The following is a 17,613-nucleotide window of genomic DNA, read 5'->3' as shown; positions in this document are numbered from 1 at the left end:
GAGCTTTCGGAGGTTAGTGGCTATACACAAACCAAAAGAACATTTTTATATAGAGAGATATATGTTAATCATAATAGCTTACCTTAAAAACACAGCTAGTTTCTCCTTGGTTCCAATCAGCCTTGTAGCATTGCATCCCTGTCTGTCAATTTCATTCTTGATGAGACCATGCACTTCTTGGAATTGATCACGGTTTAATCTAAAATAGTTCGTGAATTTTTCATCATCAAATTCCTTAGTTAAAACGAATTCCCCATGACTTAGTCTTCTTTTCATGTACACACATTTTTCTGCTTTTTGTTTCATCAAAACGATGTAACACACCGTTTCGAACTCAAACTCAGAATCGGAATCCGATTCTGAACTTATATCTATTAACACAGCAGAAGTAGTCGCCATCTCTGCCAGAGCCAAAGTTCCTCAGCAAACTGCGTATTGAAACTGCGATCCAACTTGCGATGATTGTCGCCGTGACTCACGCTGCCGTGAGGAATTTGGCGTGAGCCCCCCTGCGTCTCCTCACGGGCTTGCGTCTATCTTGCGGTCCGCCAAAGACCCACCAGACTGCTATTCGAGGGATCAGCGAGTCGCTTGGCACCACAGACGATGAGCGCACTGGGACCAGCTGACTCAGTGGGATGCTGAGAGGGACATGTACTGTTGACAAAAGGCGAGCAAATCCAATATCCCGCGCCGGCAGGCGTGTTCTGATACAGAGGTGAATGGGAAGAGCAGGGCTGCACCACGTCCCAATAACACTGAATGCATTTCTACGCCCGGAGTGGGTTGCATGTCAAATGCAACACTGCCATGCCAGCCTCTTGACAGCTAACTGCTGCCTGACCAGGGTGACGCCAAGGGTCCAGCTGCAGTCCATAAGCTGCCCAAATATGCCAGTTGCTGCCCAGTCGCCAAATGCTGCCTTGAGATGAGAGAGAACGCCAGATATGTCTGCCGCCACTTCTGCCACGTCATGTGCTGAGTGAGAGGCCATTCCACTCTGGCGCAAATTATTGTTATTCAGTCCTACCAGTCACAGTTGTGTGAGTGTGTAAGTGGCATGTTTTCAATTTGTGTGCCATTTTAAGTTGTAAAATTTGTCTCCCTAGGGACCATTGTGGAGGGAGTGATAGGATACCTTTCTGTAATATCATTATGTAATATCTTTTTGTGTTTTTGTATGTATCAATTGAACTGTCTTTATTGTGATGTATGTGTTTGTTATACACATTTATTAATGCTCTGATTATGTGCCTGTATTTGTTTTCATGTTGTAGAAATTAATACAAAAATTTACACAACTTAGGTAACAAGACAAAGAGATTACATATGTGATTTCCTTATTCATTGAGAATTTGAGAATGTGTGTGTTTGATGATTGAGACCAAATGAGAGATAGAGCAGGGGTAAATCAATGAATAGAGAACAGTTCATACACGAGGACATTCTAAATGATTAGGACATTAGACATCTCTGGCCTCAGAATATGGTGTGAATGGGTATATTTCTTTGCTGCAAGGCCTTTTAACTGCCTATCAAATGTTTATCAGAAGTCTGTGATGTAGCAATGACCCATGGGTCTAACATAATTCATACCACTCACAGCCAAGTTTATATGTAGTCTTGCTGGCTTGCAGCTTCATGTGAGTGAATGACCCCTGGAATGAATGAGGTCGAGTTAGGATGTGTTTTAGCCATGAGCAATCCTGACTGGCAAATTTACCTTTTATCACACATATATCAGTTATCAGGATGAGATTCTCCTACTATTTTCAATGATTTCCTCTGGTTCATGTCACACTAAACAATATTGAAGTGAGACACTACACATGCACAAATTAATGACAGGTAAAGGGCAGTCAGAGAGGACAAGTTACTCTCTTGCCTACTTTTCATATGCAGAAAATTATTAAAGATTTTATTACAAGATGACAAACCTTGAACATGACTCTAGGAAGTTAACGGCCTAACTGGACATTGATGAAGCCTGGTAGGGCGCTAAAAGCATGAGGTATTTTTATAGTTCTTAGCTTGTAGAAATGGCATCTTGGGAGTTGGAAGCAATTGGCGGCTAGCCCATCCCTCAGTAAATCTTGCCAGACAGGCCCACAGCCGTACAGGGTAGACAGAACAGCCAGTTGTCAAGACATGTCTCCAGCAGAACAATGCCGCTATACCTGCATTGGCGCCAGCCAAAGGCTGGGCTGGGGGCAACAGACTGAAGGGATGCATCTACACAGTGGAGTTGTAAGCTGGGCCTTGTGTCCAGAGCCACGAAAAATAAAAATTCACAAGTTTTCATGTTCACCGATACTGCGAATAGGCCTGTGACCCACTTTAAACGGCTGCCTCAGTTGAATAACAAACTCCAGCATCTGAGAAACGTTTAGAGATAGAATTTTTATTACACCTCGTAGCTGGGACTAACAAGCTACAAGGCACAGGAGATTTAGGTAAAGATCTTTAAGATAGTATCTGTTCGCTTGTTACTGCAGAAAGCGATGCGATTTCAGAAAAAACATCTCCCCCCTCTGCGAAAACTTAAAAAAAAAACAGTAATTGGTGGTTACTTCTTTTTTCAGACTGGCAGGTTTCTTATCTCTTGCTCTGGTTCGACAGGAGTTTGTGCTTTCGTGTGGAAGGGGAGATTTAGCGCCTCTAGAACCCTATGATTGGCTCAGGATGGCGAGAAGGTGGGATCGTTCGTGGACTTTGCGGGAAAAAAAGTTTTTTTTTCTGAAGAGGTGTGAGGCACTCGGGTGCTGGACTTTGATCTGGTAAGAAGGGACTTCTGGTCGATGCTCTGGCATATGTGGTTGGAGCTTGGAACCTGTCCTGAGACGGACTTCACTTGCGAGCAGTTTAGACTGGGGAGCCTGTGGTGAAGTTCTCACTGTACCGACACGGTGACTTCAAATGTCTTGGACTACTCGTTTGCTGAGGGCACACCTATTCGTTTTTGGCTTACCAGTCTTGACATTTGGTATCCTTGTGCGCTCTGTCATATAAGTGAGCCAAATTGGTCCTCGGTACAACCAGCGAACATATGTGTCACACTCTGAAATCTACCATGATTTCAGGGCTCTGCTAGAGAGTAAACTGCCGGCCATCTGCTTGATCGCTAGACCGTGAGATTTTTGCATCTCATTCGTGACCGCGATCGATTCACGGCTGACGCCTCACGTCTCGCCTTCGTCGCACACATCTCGCCAGCTGCAAGTTACATCGCTGCACGAAGCAAACAGGGTAACATATTGCCGCTCTGGCCTTGTCAGAGCATACAGATCTCAATCACCACTTGCTCTCACCTATATTGAGAAACTTCTGTAGATTATCAATCAAAGTTTGCTCAGCATCAAATCAAGTCACACTGCGTCGCCCACATTTTTATGGCCAGAGTACTTGACTCACTTCTGCAACCCTGGGTCCATGTGCACTGCAGTTTAAACCAGCTGTTAGTTGTTTACAGTATAAATACAAACTGGTTTGGCATAATTTATGTCTTTTTTTGTTTTGGGAAAATAAATGTTGTTAGTAAACTAAATTTTGCATACATTCTCAATCATTTTTTATATAGTCCAAACAGTGTTATCTTTCAATGTCGTCTTCAGTTATTTGGGAGAATTTTAGGAATAAGAGGTTCACCTGTAAAGGAGACCGCATATAGGACGCTGGTGCGACCTATTCTTGAGTACTGCTCGAGTGTTTGGGATCCGTCCCAGGTCGAATTGAAGGAAGACATCGAAGCAATTCAGAGGCGGGTTGCTAGATTTGTTACCAGGTTCGAACAAATACTCAAGTCTTCTGGAGGTGTTTTGGAAACTAAAATGGAAATCCCTGGTGGGAAGACAATGATTTTTTTCGTGAAACAGCGTTGAGAAAATTTAGAGAACCTGCATCTGAAGATGACTGCCGAACCATTTTACTGCCGCCAACATATAATGTGTGTAACTACCACGATGACATGAGAAATTAGAGCTCTTACAGAGGTATGGGTAGATTGCGTAACTAATGAGGAGGTACTGAATAGAATTGGGAGAAGAGGAATTTGTTTCACAACTTGACTAGAAAAAGGTATCGGTTGGTAGGACAGTTTCTGAGGCATCAAGGGATCTTCAGTTTATTATTGGAGGGAATCTTGGAGAGTAAAAATCGTAGAGGGAGATGAATACACTGGGCAGATTCAGTAGGATGTAGTTTACAGTAGTTATACAGAGATAAAGAGGCTGCACAGGATAGAGTAGCATGGAGAGCTGCATCAAACCAGTCTCTGGACTGAAGACCGCAGCAACAACAATGGAGACATATATACAGTAGTTCTTCTCTCGCTCTATTGGTGAGTGGAATAGGAAAGGAAATAACTAATAGTGATACACGGTAATCTCCACCATGCGGAGTATCTATGTAGATGCAGATGTAGATGTGGAGCCACTGGTGCATATTGGTAGGATGAACGCCGTACTCTACACAGTGCATTAATGAAAGATATCTGGCTTGAAGGAAGAAAGACAAGCTTAGAGCAACTGTCGTAATTGTTCTAAGCCCGTTGTGCTGCTTAGACGTCCCACTAAACAATTTATTAATAAATATATGGTATTTCAGACACCTCCAACCATGTGAAGTAAAATTTGTCCATGACCAGGCTATTGGCACATCAGCAAGCAGAGTACATCCTTTCTTCGACAGGGCGCTAATAGTGGGAGTGTTGCGAGACCAGCGGTCTAGCTGCCTCTCACTTCGCTGGAAGATACCCGGTACTGATGTGATAGCAGACTGAGTGGATCTGGGTCCGTCCTAGAGGGACTGGAGCGAGGAAAAGTTGAATTCAACCCGACACCTGATGGATTTGGGTCTAGTGCTCTACCCACTGGACTACCACGGTTACCAGTCTAACGCACTTTTGTGCTAAATAATTTCTTTACTACACTGTCATCGAATGTGAGTAATGACAGCTAACAGAAGTTTATGGCAGCGATGCAGAAGGAACCAAATCTGGAAAAGACTGATCGGATGAAAAGCGAGAAATAGTATTAAGTAAGCCCAGCTTAAAAGGAAACCTTAGCTGCAGCGTCGTTGTACGTATGTTACCCCAGTGAGCGAGTGCGTTTGCCGCGAGATGGCGTGGTGGTGTATTCCCAGTTCCACAAGCAGACTTAACTACTTTGCAAACGATTTCCTCATTTCTGGAAAGTTCTTTCCGCAGTTCTTTACATGATGGATCTCTCCCAACAACACAAAGTGCAGTTCCCCAATTTCTTAGCAAAGAGGAGGAGCATGCTTCACAAAATTATCGCAGGTTGAAAGAGATGTATGGAGAGTAGTGTTTCGCACGGAGCACAGTAGTCCGGTGGTGCCAGCGTTATGAAGCGGGACGTGCAAACATCAAGGACATTCCAGGCTCTGGGCAGGCGCATGTTGTCACCGCCAGTGCCACGACTTCGGGTGTGAAAGAGCTCATACTAAGAGATCTTCGGATCACAACACGTGGCAGTGTTGTTGAATTGTCGATAAGCGAAGGAACTGTGCATCACAAAATGCACGAGAAGCTCCGTTGAGATAAAGTTGGTGCACAGTGGGTGTCCAAGAATCTTCCAGAGAATCAGAAGACGGCGAGAATGGATGTTTGCCTGTTGAGCTACGTGGAGCGAGGACCGGACCCCATTGCTCAGAAGTGGCGTGTGATGAAACGTGATCTCATCATTTCGAACCTGCCTCCAAACGAATGAACATGGAGTGGCGGCATCCCGATTGCGCTCATCTAAAAAATGACCACTCTTCCCCGAAAACAGAGCAGGTCAGCAACTGGAAGCAGTTAATTCCATAAATTATCTCGGAGTACGCATTAGAAGTGATTTAAAATGGAATGATCATATAAAGATGATCGTTCGTAAAGCAGATGCCAGACTGAGAGATTCATTGGAAGAATCCTAAGGAAATGCAATCCGAAAACAAAGGAAGTAGGTTACAGTACACTTGTTCGCCCACTGCTTGAATACTGCTCACCAGTGTGGGATCCGTACCAGGTAGGGGAGATAGAAGAAATAGAGAAGATCCAACGGAGAGCACCGCGCTTCGTTACAGGATCATTTAGTAATCGCGAAAGCGTTACGGAGATGATAGATAAACTCCAGTGGAAGACTTTGCAGGAGAGACGCTCAGTAGCTCGGTATGGGCTTTTGTTGAAGTTTCGGGAACGTACCTTCACCGAGGAGTCAAGCAGTATATTGCTCCCTCCTACGTATATCTCGCGAAGAGACCATGAGGATAAAATCAGAGAAATTAGAGCCCACACAGAGGCATACCGACAATCTTTCTTTCCACGAACAATACGAGACTGGAATAGAAGAGAGAACCGATAGAGGTACTCAAAGTACCCACCGCCACACACCGTCAGGTGGTTTGCGGAGTATGGATGTAGATGTAAATGTAGAAGTAGAAGGCCTGAAAAGTGGTGCTCAATTTCTTTTTGAGCAAAGAAGGACCTTTGCGCATCAAATGGCTATCGCAGGTGCAACAGTTAACGCAGAGACTCAGCCAGACCATCAAGAACCAGTGCGGGGGCAAGCTCTCGAATGGGGTAGTGCTTCCCCAGCACGACGCTAGGCTACATGTGGCCAAAGAGACACTCGGGCTCGCTCGTCAGTTTCAATAGGAGATCCTGGAACATCCTCCTTACAGCTACGATATCTTCCCATGTGACTCGCATATCTTTGACACCTTAAAACAATCTCTGGAAGGTCAGAGATCCACTTGCGACAAGGAAGTGCAGAACGCCATGGCAAACTGAATCCGCAAGCAACCCAGGAGGTTCTACACTGAAGCCATGCACTCTCTTTTATACTTGGGTCGGTGTATCAATACAAATAGTAGTTTTGTATAGTTTTACGTGAACTGTAACTATAATATTAATGTCAAAATTTATTAACAAATTACCGTAGATTTTTTTTCATTTGGGCATACCTTATAATGATGGTTAAGGTTGCTTGACAAACTGGAAGAAAGAAAACCAGAAATAGATAGGGATGAGGAAAGAGTGGACTATGTTGATAAAGTGAGAGAAATTCTGGTCTACTCTTGAACAGGAGGAAGACAGCTGGGATAAGCCGACGCGGAAGCCTCTCCGATGGTATAAGGTAGAGTATTAATGTCCTCTTGAACGCAATGTGGTTTTGGATATGACGCAGGTTAAAGGGTAATTTTTCTCCAAGATCGTATGTCTGAAACAGATAAGAAGATACGGGAAGATTTTGTGTTATGCGCAGCACCAGGCAAGATACCGCACGGAACCAGTTGTACTGCAGTTGATATGTAAGGAGAGGTACTGACGACATCATTGACTTACAAATCAGTGAAGAAAATAGAGCATGTGAAAATCACCGTCGTGTACTCGGTCGCATCTGCCGTAAGCTAGCATAGGAAGGAGTAACGTAATCAATTCAGTGTTACTCACAAATCGTACTCAAGAATTCATAGCTAGCTACAGTCGTCTATAGTTTTCACTAATTGTGCCGTGTCAAACTGCACTACAATAGAAAAGATCGTGCAGATGACTGGGCTAGCTTTTTATTTTGTTTTCATATATTTCTGTAATTTTTTGGATTATACTTAAGCAGAGAGGGATTTCCTGCAAATTGTGCCAGTTTGTTCTTCTCACTTTTAAGTATGTTTCATTGATTTTCGATGAGGTAATCGGATACTCTCAGGAAGTATAGGAGGAATTTGTTTCACGAAAATGTTCACTAATCGACTTTTGGTGAAGTGTGAGGAGGACCTATAAGATCTTAGGATTTAATATAAGACATAGGTTTTGTGCCTATCGTGATGTTGATCGGAAATTGTCATTCATACTTTACAGGCCACCAAAAATGTTCTAAGAACTGGCGCTTCGATACAGCTAGCATCGCCAGAATGTAACTGGTAAGAACGGAGCATATATGAAATGTTATTAATACATAGAGAGAAAGGCATTGGACCAATTACTGAACCATGGGGAACTCGTCGGAGGACACGCTTCCAAAACGACTTCTCTAACTCTCTGGTATCTAACGTAACTGCCAAACTGCTGTTTGAGAAAATCAGCTGTTTCATTTTCATAAATGAAGTGTAGAATTCAACAGTATCAAAATCCTTGCTAAAACCAAGGATCCTTAACACGGTCATCTTTATCAGTGGAGTTACTGAGCTATGATGTTTTCGGAAGTCTCTTTAGTATTTTTGTGTGTGTTATAAATTTTTAGGTAGTGTGCCAGCTGTTCATGAACTTTGTAACCCATGACTAGAAACTTCGTATGATATGCTGATCGGCCTATAGCCACATATTGATTTTGGGTTATTAGTGTTGGGTGTTGGTCGAAATAAGCTTTGTCTCGGCTTAGCATCAGTAATGTGAGAGATAGAGAGTTGGAGATCTCAGTAAGAAGAGGAATAATGACAACGACAACGTTTTTAGGCATAACTATACACATTCTCTCATTACCTACTGCCTCAAGAGATTCTCATGATTGCTTTCCGTAATATACGCGGAGAAGTATGTTTCAAGAAAAACATGTACGTCGCACGGTCTTATCTTGTGACTGATAGTTTATCTTACATTGAAAAAATTTAATGTGCTTTATCGGCTGTTTTGTAGCGTAAGAATTAACTTAGCATGAGATTGTGTACTGAGCCACTTTCGGATAAGCAAAGAAATCGCTAGCCGCATAAGCAACAGTGTACCCGGACCTCCGGTAAACATTTCTAAACAACACTGTACATCTTTCAGCCACTGGCCTTGTTGGAGGATACACACTGAATAACTGCTAGTATCGTTTTATTTGTTACAAGTTCGGTATTTTAACAAGCAATCATGAACATTATATACTAGCATGCTATGTGTATGCATGGTAGACACGCGTCTTCATTGAACAACACTTCTGTCCAGCGTTGTACGAAACAATTTTCACTAATTGATCACAAACACTACTTTAAGAAAGAACTTCAACCCTAAAAATGCGTAATCTAATGAATAAATGTAGCACTAAGGCACATACCGCTATTTGTGCCTCGTGTCGTGTCTTGGATTATTCACGTCACTCCGTTTCACTCAAGCTAGTAAACGAACGTTAATCTCAGTATATAGAACTGTACTAGACGTCGTTTTGAAATAAAATTATTCGGTTTCCACACTGTGTTAACTGAGGCAGCTGCAATCGCACAGTGCTGCTGTTGAGCTCTAGCCGCGCCAACTTCAAGTGTAGCGCGCGCTCGTACGACTTCCGTAATAGCGAAACGCTAACCCTGTACTGACTGCTTTTCTGTCAGAAGTTTCCAGGACCTTGCCATGCGATCGCCCATACAGTCCAACTATTTCAATGATTGTGATTACACTGACTTAAGCCTTTTCTATGCTTAAATTACGATATAAAAAGCGCTTCAATACATACACAGTTCATCTAGTAACTTTGTAAAAGTATTCAAGAATAGTAGCACACGAATGAAAAATTAATCTTCTCGTAACTAGTTCTATCACTTACAAACAATTGGTGTGCCGTCGGGAGAGCACGGGAGCCATGCGATGGGACCATCACGACCCATCCACCTCTCAGGAAGCGTTTCTTCATTCAGCACATTTTCCACGTTCAGTCTCCAACGTGAGGGTTCATCATCACTCTCTAAGATCACGAACAGTGTATTATAATAATAAAAAAATGTAATTAAAAGGAAAAATTAAATGAATTGATTGGTAATTGTCCTTTCGTTTACAATGAAATGGCTCTGAGCACTATGGGACTTAACATGTATGGTCATCAGTCCCCTAGAACTTAGAACTACTTAAACCTAACTAACCTAAGGACATCACACAACACCCAGCCATCACGAGGCAGAGAAAATCCCTGACCCCGCCGGGAATCGAACCCGGGAACCCGGGCGTGGGAAGCGAGAACGCTACCGCACGACCACGAGCTGCGGGCGTTTGCAATGAAAAGACAATATTAGTACAGCGTATTATTATGAAATGTTCTGCGTGGCCGGCCGGAGTGGCCGAGCGGTTCTAGGCACTACAGCCTGGAATCCTGCCTCGGGCATGGATGTGTGTGATGTCCTTAGATTAGTTAGGTTTAAGTAGTTCTAAGCTCTAGGGGACTTATGACCTCAGCAGTTGAGTCCCATAGTGCTCAGAGCCATTCAACCATTTTCTTCTGCGTGTACGAAATTGTGCTGTTGTTCTTTCAATTTACCTTCCGTCGTTTCTTTTGCTATGTCCATCACTATACATAATTTAATTATAGTTGTCGTCTTCTGAAAGCTTCAACTTCTGTTAATTTCATGAAAATATGACCGTGGACTTCTTTTCCTCCATTTCAATTGTAGATGCAGGCAGCCGACCCCAGGGAACACCAGTGCCTCTCAATATGATATAAAATATGAAGGAATCCTTCTTAACTTGGTTCTATTTCACTTTAATAAAAATTCTTGATACTGTTATTACGTCTTCTCTTATTCAGAAACACATATGATAGAAAACACTCGTAGCACGTCATACTCTGAGCAATATACACTCCTGGAAATTGAAATAAGAACACCGTGAATTCATTGTCCCAGGAAGGGGAAACTTTATTGACACATTCCTGGGGTCAGATACATCACATGATCACACTGACAGAACCACAGGCACATAGACACAGGCAACAGAGCATGCACAATGTCGGCACTAGTACAGTGTATATCCACCTTTCGCAGCAATGCACGCTGCTATTCTCCCATGGAGACGATCGTAGAGATGCTGGATGTAGTCCTGTGGAACGGCTTGCCATGCCATTTCCACCTGGCGCCTCAGTTGGACCAGCGTTCGTGCCGGACGTGCAGACCGCGTGAGACGACGCTTCATCCAGTCCCAAACATGCTCAATGGGGGACAGATCCGGAGATCTTGCTGGCCAGGGTAGTTGACTTACACCTTCTAGAGCACGTTGGGTGGCACGGGATACATGCGGACGTGCATTGTCCTGTTGGAACAGCAAGTTCCCTTGCCGGTCTAGGAATGGTAGAACGATGGGTTCGATGACGGTTTGGATGTACCGTGCACTATTCAGTGTCCCCTCGACGATCACCAGTGGTGTACGGACAGTGTAGGAGATCGCTCCCCACACCATGATGCCGGGTGTTGGCCCTGTGTGCCTCGGTCGTATGCAGTCCTGATTGTGGCGCTCACCTGCACGGCGCCAAACACGCATACGACCATCATTGGCACCAAGGCAGAAGCGACTCTCATCGCTGAAGACGACACGTCTCCATTCGTCCCTCCATTCACGCCTGTCGCGACACCACTGGAGGCGGGCTGCACGATGTTGGGGCGTGAGCGGAAGACGGCCTAACGGTGTGCGGGACCGTAGCCCAGCTTCATGGAGACGGTTGCGAATGGTCCTCGCCGATACCCCAGGAGTAACAGTGTCCCTAATTTGCTGGGAAGTGGCGGTGCGGTCCCCTACGGCACTGCGTAGGATCCTACGGTCTTGGCGTGCATCCGTGCGTCGCTGCGGTCCGGTCCCAGGTCGACGGGCACGTGCACGTTCCGCCGACCACTGGCGACAACATCGATGTACTGTGGAGACCTCACGCCCCACGTGTTGAGCAATTCGGCGGTACGTCCACCCGGCCTCCCGCATGCCCACTATACGCCCTCGCTCAAAGTCCGTCAACTGCACATACGGTTCACGTCCACGCTGTCGCGGCATGCTACCAGTGTTAAAGACTGCGATGGAGCTCCGTATGCCACGGCAAACTGGCTGACACTGACGGCGGCGGTGCACAAATGCTGCGCAGCTAGAGCCATTCGACGGCCAACACCGCGGTTCCTGGTGTGTCTGCTGTGCCGTGCGTGTGATCATTGCTTGTACAGCCCTCTCGCAGTGTCCGGAGCAAGTATGGTGGGTCTGACACACCGGTGTCAATGTGTTCTTTTTTCCATTTCCAGGAGTGTATCTTAACCAAATTTCTACATACGAGCGAGTGAAAACAGTTCGATCTGTGGTAGCAGAAACTGTTCGAGCATGTGCAAGTAAATATTTCCCGTTATGGTTTTCTCTGCGAAGAAAAGTTGGCCTGACACCCTGTCGTGCATTAGGCCACACCCAACCTTAAGTTCCACGCTGTAAGGGATGTGTTTACGTGTGTTTTGTGGCTTCTCGAGGTCCCAAATCCTAATGTTGTGGCGATTCACATGTCCAGAAATATGGTACATTGCTTGCCCTGCAAACAGTCACTTTTTCAGGTAGTCATCGTCAGCGTCGATGCAGGCTGGCAATGAACACGCAGATGAATATCGCAGTGGACGATCGCTTGGCTGCAATGATCGGGCTATTGGCACTTTGTGCGCAGAGGCGAGTCACTGCTTCTTTAACACTTTATGTACAGTTAATCGTGCAATTCCTCTCGAGAAACGCCGTAGATATGGCCTACCTCTTTAAAGTTTTTGAACCATCTAATTTTCCTTACTTTTGCCGGTGGTGTCTTCCCATATCCATATCGATAATTCTGCAGTGCTTTTCTCACACATATGTATTTTGCACGACGGATTATATATTGGGTCTTCTCCTGGTCTGTCACCATGATGATGCACTCCAAGCCAAATCTGCAACAAATGACAAACGAAAAAAACATTTACACGATTCTCTATCTCTGATAGTACCCAAATTATTATTTTTGGAAGTTTATGGATACCCTGTACATTGAGGTTCTCAGTAAAAATATGGTCACAGTTGATTTATCAATACCCTATACTATCTCGAGCAGACTACCATCGACCTCTGTACACCAACAAGCCCATTTGTAGCACATTCGGCCTAGAATTTGGTTGGCTGAAGTAGAATTGTCTTCGGTGATGAGTCCCGCTTCGAACTGAGCCCCGATGTCCAGCGAGGACGTGTCTGGAGAAGCCCTGGACAGTACTGGGATACCAAGCTGGCTGTCGCGCGTCTTGCCGCCTGGCAACTAGGAGTGATCTCTGGGGTGGCAATTTCTTTCATAACAGGATCCCCTTGGTTGTCACGCGCAGTACCCTTACAGCACAGCGGTACGTCGACGATATTTTACGTCCCATTTTATTTCCCTTCTTGGCAAGTCATCTTGGCCTTACATTTCAGCAAGATAATATCTGCTCGCTCACTGCGAAAGTTTCTACTGCGTTTCTTCGTGCTCGCCAGATCCAGCCTGAGCCAGAAAGGTCGCCGGATCTCTCCCCAGTTGAGAACATTTGGAGCATTATGAACAGGGCCCTCCAACCAGCTCGAGATTTTGTCGATCTGACGCGCCAATTGAACTGAATTTCGCACGATATCCCTGACGAGGACATCATACATTTCTGTCTGTGCCTAGCAGAATAACTGCTGGTATAAGGACCAGAGGTGGAAAATTGCTCACAGGAGCCTATGTGCCGACGTTTTTATTGTGGTGTCAAATAAAATGAAAACGGAATGAAATTTTCACTCTGCAGCGGAGTGTGAGTTAATATGAAACTTGCCGGCAGATTAAAACTGGGCGTCGGACCGAATCTCGAATTCGGGACATTTGCCTTTAGGGGGCAGGTGCTCTACCAACTGAGCTATCCAAGCACGACTCAGGACCCCTCCTCACAGCCTTACTTCCGCCAGTACCTCACCTCCTACCTTCCAAACATCACAGATGTTCTCCTATGCTTTTTTAAAATAAAAACGTTCTGCGTCATCGCTACCAATAGCAAAATTCATTATACAATCAACAGTAAATTGCATTGTTGTAGTTAACTGATATTCATACAGTGTCACACTCAGGTTCTACCCTATGCGAAGTCATCGTCGGTATGCAGAGTGCATCCGTGCAGCTTTAAATATTGAGAGTTAAGGTCTCCACATTTTGAATGGTGAATTGATTAAAGCCATGGGGTTCCATGGCATAATATCAGTGCTGGTTTCCTGTTACCTTCTGCTGATCTCCAAATCTGGTATGCTCACTGTCTCAGTTTCCCGCTGGCGTTGGTTATCCAACCTCTCACTGAGTTAATCGGCTTAACAGCGCCACCACGTGCAGGTAGGAAGTCGGAGAATCAAGGCGATAGAAGCTGAGAGAACTCTCTTGCTGAGCTATTGTAATCGCGCAGTGTCGACCACAATAAACCATGGGAAGTACTCAAGAACGCGGGAGTATCAAATAACCACATGTCTCATATGGAGTTTATGCTCTGACCAAGGAGCCACCGTGAGAACCCCATATGCAGCAACTTCTCGTAAATAGGTCAAGATCCACAAAGGACTTCGGTAAGGCTCCATATCATCACCTTATTTATTCAAAATATACGCGCAGGACAGTATGAGAAATGCCAGAATAAATGAAAAAGAAACTGGAATTAAAATAGCTAGTATAGATATAAGTAGCCTTAGATATGTAAGTGATACCAGCCTAATGGCAGAAACTGAAGAAGAGGTAATGATCGTCTTACTGAAGATGAAAGAAGAAACGACAAAGACTGGACTAATGATGAATACCAAGGAAACGAAAATCATGGGAACTATACCTATCATTTCATGGCATGTAGAAGTAGAAACAATGGAGATAGCTTCCATGTTCATTTATCTCACCTCTTCGAGTATAATGACTTTTCAGGAGACTAGAAATCTACTCTGCAGGAATCAGCATGGGTTTCGAAAACGACGATCGTGTGAAACCCAGCTCGCGCTATTCGTCCACGAGACTCAGAGGGCCATAGACACGGGATTCCAGGTAGATCCGCGTTTCTTGACTTCCGCAAGGCGTTTGATACAGTTCCCCTGTCGTTTAATGAAAAAAGTAAGAGCATATGGACTATCAGACCAATTGTGTGCTTGGATTGAAGAGTTCCTAGATAACAACGCAGCATGTCATTCTCAATGGAGAGAAGTCTTTCGAAGTAAGAGTGATTTCAGGTGTGCCGCAGGGGAGTGTCGTAGGACCGTTGCTATTCACAATATATATAAATGACCTTGTGGATAACATCGGAAGTTCACTGAAGCTTTTTGCGGATGATGCTGTAGTATATCGAGAGGTTGTGACAATGGAAAATTGTACTGAAATGCAGCAGGATCGGCAACGAATTGACGCAGGGTGCAGGGAATGGCAATTGAATCTCAATGTAGACAAGTGTAATGTGCTGCGAACACATAGAAAGACCCTTTGTCATTTAGCTACAATATAGTAGGTCAGCAAATGGAAGCAGTTAATTCCATAAATTATCTGGGACTAGGCAGTAGGAGTGATTTAATGTGGAATTACCGTATAAAATTAATCGTCGGTAAAGCAGATGCCAGACTGAGATTTATTGGACGAATCCTAAGGAAATGCAGCCCGAAAACAAAGGAAGTAGGTTACAGTACACTTCTTCGCCCCCTGCTTGAATACTGCTCACCGGTGTGGGATCCGTACCAGATAGGATTGATAGAAAAGATAGAGAAGATCCAACGGAGAGCAGCGCGCTTCGTTACAGGATCATTTAGTAATCGCGAAAGCGTTACGGAGATGATAGACAAACTCCAGTAAGACTCTGCAAGAGAGCCGCTGAGTAGCTCGGTACTGGCTTTTGCTGAAGTTTCGAGAACATACCTTCACCAAGAAGTCAAGCAGTATATTGCTCCCTCCTACGTATAACTCACGAAGAGACCATGACGATAAAATCAGGGAGATTAGAGCCCACACAGAGGTATACCGACAATCTTTCTTTCCACGAACAATACGAGACTGGACTAGAAGGGAGAACCAATAGAGGTACTCAAGGTACCCTCCGCCACACACCGTCAGGTGGCTTGCGGAGTATGAATGTAGATGTAGATGTAGATGAAAGACTTCTGCTGATGGTCTCTCCAGTTGTGATGTACGGATGTGAGACAGACCACAAGCGTGGCTGAATGGCGTGGAACAGACTCCTTTGAACTTTGGGGTTGGAGAAACCTCCTTGGTGTCCCACAGACCACAAAAAGAACGAATAGGTCAGTATTACAGCAAATGTAACCATAGTTCTCATTGGAAGGTCACGGTGGGAAACATGATTCGCTGGAAAAGATTTTGATGCTGGGGAAAATCGAAGGAACAAGGAGAAGAGGGCAGCGATGGAATCACAGAAGTAATGGATTCCAAAGAGGATTAAAGAAGATACGATCATGTAGCATTGATGGCCGGGAGGCCCCACCCGGGGAAGTTCGGCCGCCGGGTTGCAAGTCTTATTTCAGGTGACACTACATTAGGTGACTGGCGTGTCGGTGACGGTAGGGACGATACGACACTCAGTCGACGAGCGGACAAAATCTGTAACCCGCCCGGAAAGCGAACCCAGGCCCGCTGCATGGTAGACAAACAGGTTACCAATCAGCCAAGCAGGCGGCCTCCAGACAGGATAGTCTTCGGGAGAGAGAGAAGACATCGGTGTACTCTACTTTATGGGGTCACGGAGGCTCGGAATCGACGGAGCGGCTAGACGGGGAGAGAGGAAAGGCAGACGAGAGAGCAAGTGTGTGTGTGTGTGTGTGTGTGTATGTGTGTGTGTGTGTGTCAGAGAGAGAGATAGAGAGAGAGAGACTCCAGACATGCAAGTGAGGAAAAGATGTTTTTGATAATTGTTAATAATTTACGTTGCCAAAATTGTCTTGGAGGTAAAGCAAAGCAGAGAAGTTCAATAGCGTACGCATGATCGAAGCCGGTAGTTCATCAAGATTTTATTTCATCCGCAGTTGTGGGGACCAGCTGCACAAAATACGATTGATGTAGAGTGGTGCACAAAACTAAACTTCAATGTCCTGCGAGGTATAATTGTTGTAGCTCTCGTCATTTTAAGAAACTATTGCGACATACATCACTTCAGTATGGAGAGAATGCGATTTTCAGCTCGTCACGCTCAAGAGATGCCCAGCTTACGTCGATTTCCTGAAAGTTGCCGGAAGTAATAGACTCGTGCCGATAAGGTGCTTGCAGCTTCAAGTTGAGTCGTTAAAGCGAACACGGCCGTTAAGGACCTCGCACGTTTACCACCGAAAGCAAAAATTTTCGTCTGTTTGACGGGGGGCGATAGCGCGATACGCCGCACGTGCCTCGCTCGTGTTGCGTGCCACAGGGCATTACGTCAAGGGGGAGAGAAAGCCGGAAAAGGGAAAAAAGAAGGCGGAGATAGAGAGAGAGCGGGGGTGAGAGGGGTGGGGGAGAGGGTGCGACGAAGAAAAAGAAAGCCCGCTGCCGCGGCTGGGAATTAGCGCCTCTCACGCAGCACAACCCCGTGAGCAATCCCCCCCCCCCCCCCTCCAACCCCCACCCACCAACACCCAGGGCACGCGCCGCGGCCGAGGCGTATTTTTAGTGCGCCGCCAGCGGCCTAATTTATCATCGACGCAGGTAGCGGCCACGGAGGAATTAGCCGACACTGACAAATTGCCAATTACAAGCCTGGGCGTGGTCCAGCTCCACTCTCCCGATAGCGCGTCTTCACCTTACCCGACTCTTCGCCGCCCACGACGGTCCTTGCAGTTCCACGTGTCCATATATGCTCCCTGTCGGTTGCCTTGCAAGTCGCAATTCCCTGCTGACCCGCTGATATGTCAGCGAGTCGTCCAGTGGCTGACACGCAGTGACGCATCTGCGCGCA

This window comes from Schistocerca americana, chromosome 6, assembly GCF_021461395.2.
Source record: "Schistocerca americana isolate TAMUIC-IGC-003095 chromosome 6, iqSchAmer2.1, whole genome shotgun sequence".
Lineage (NCBI taxonomy): Eukaryota > Metazoa > Arthropoda > Insecta > Orthoptera > Acrididae > Schistocerca > Schistocerca americana.
The sequence above is the reverse complement of the archived record's forward strand: the minus strand, read 5'-3'. Positions refer to the sequence as shown.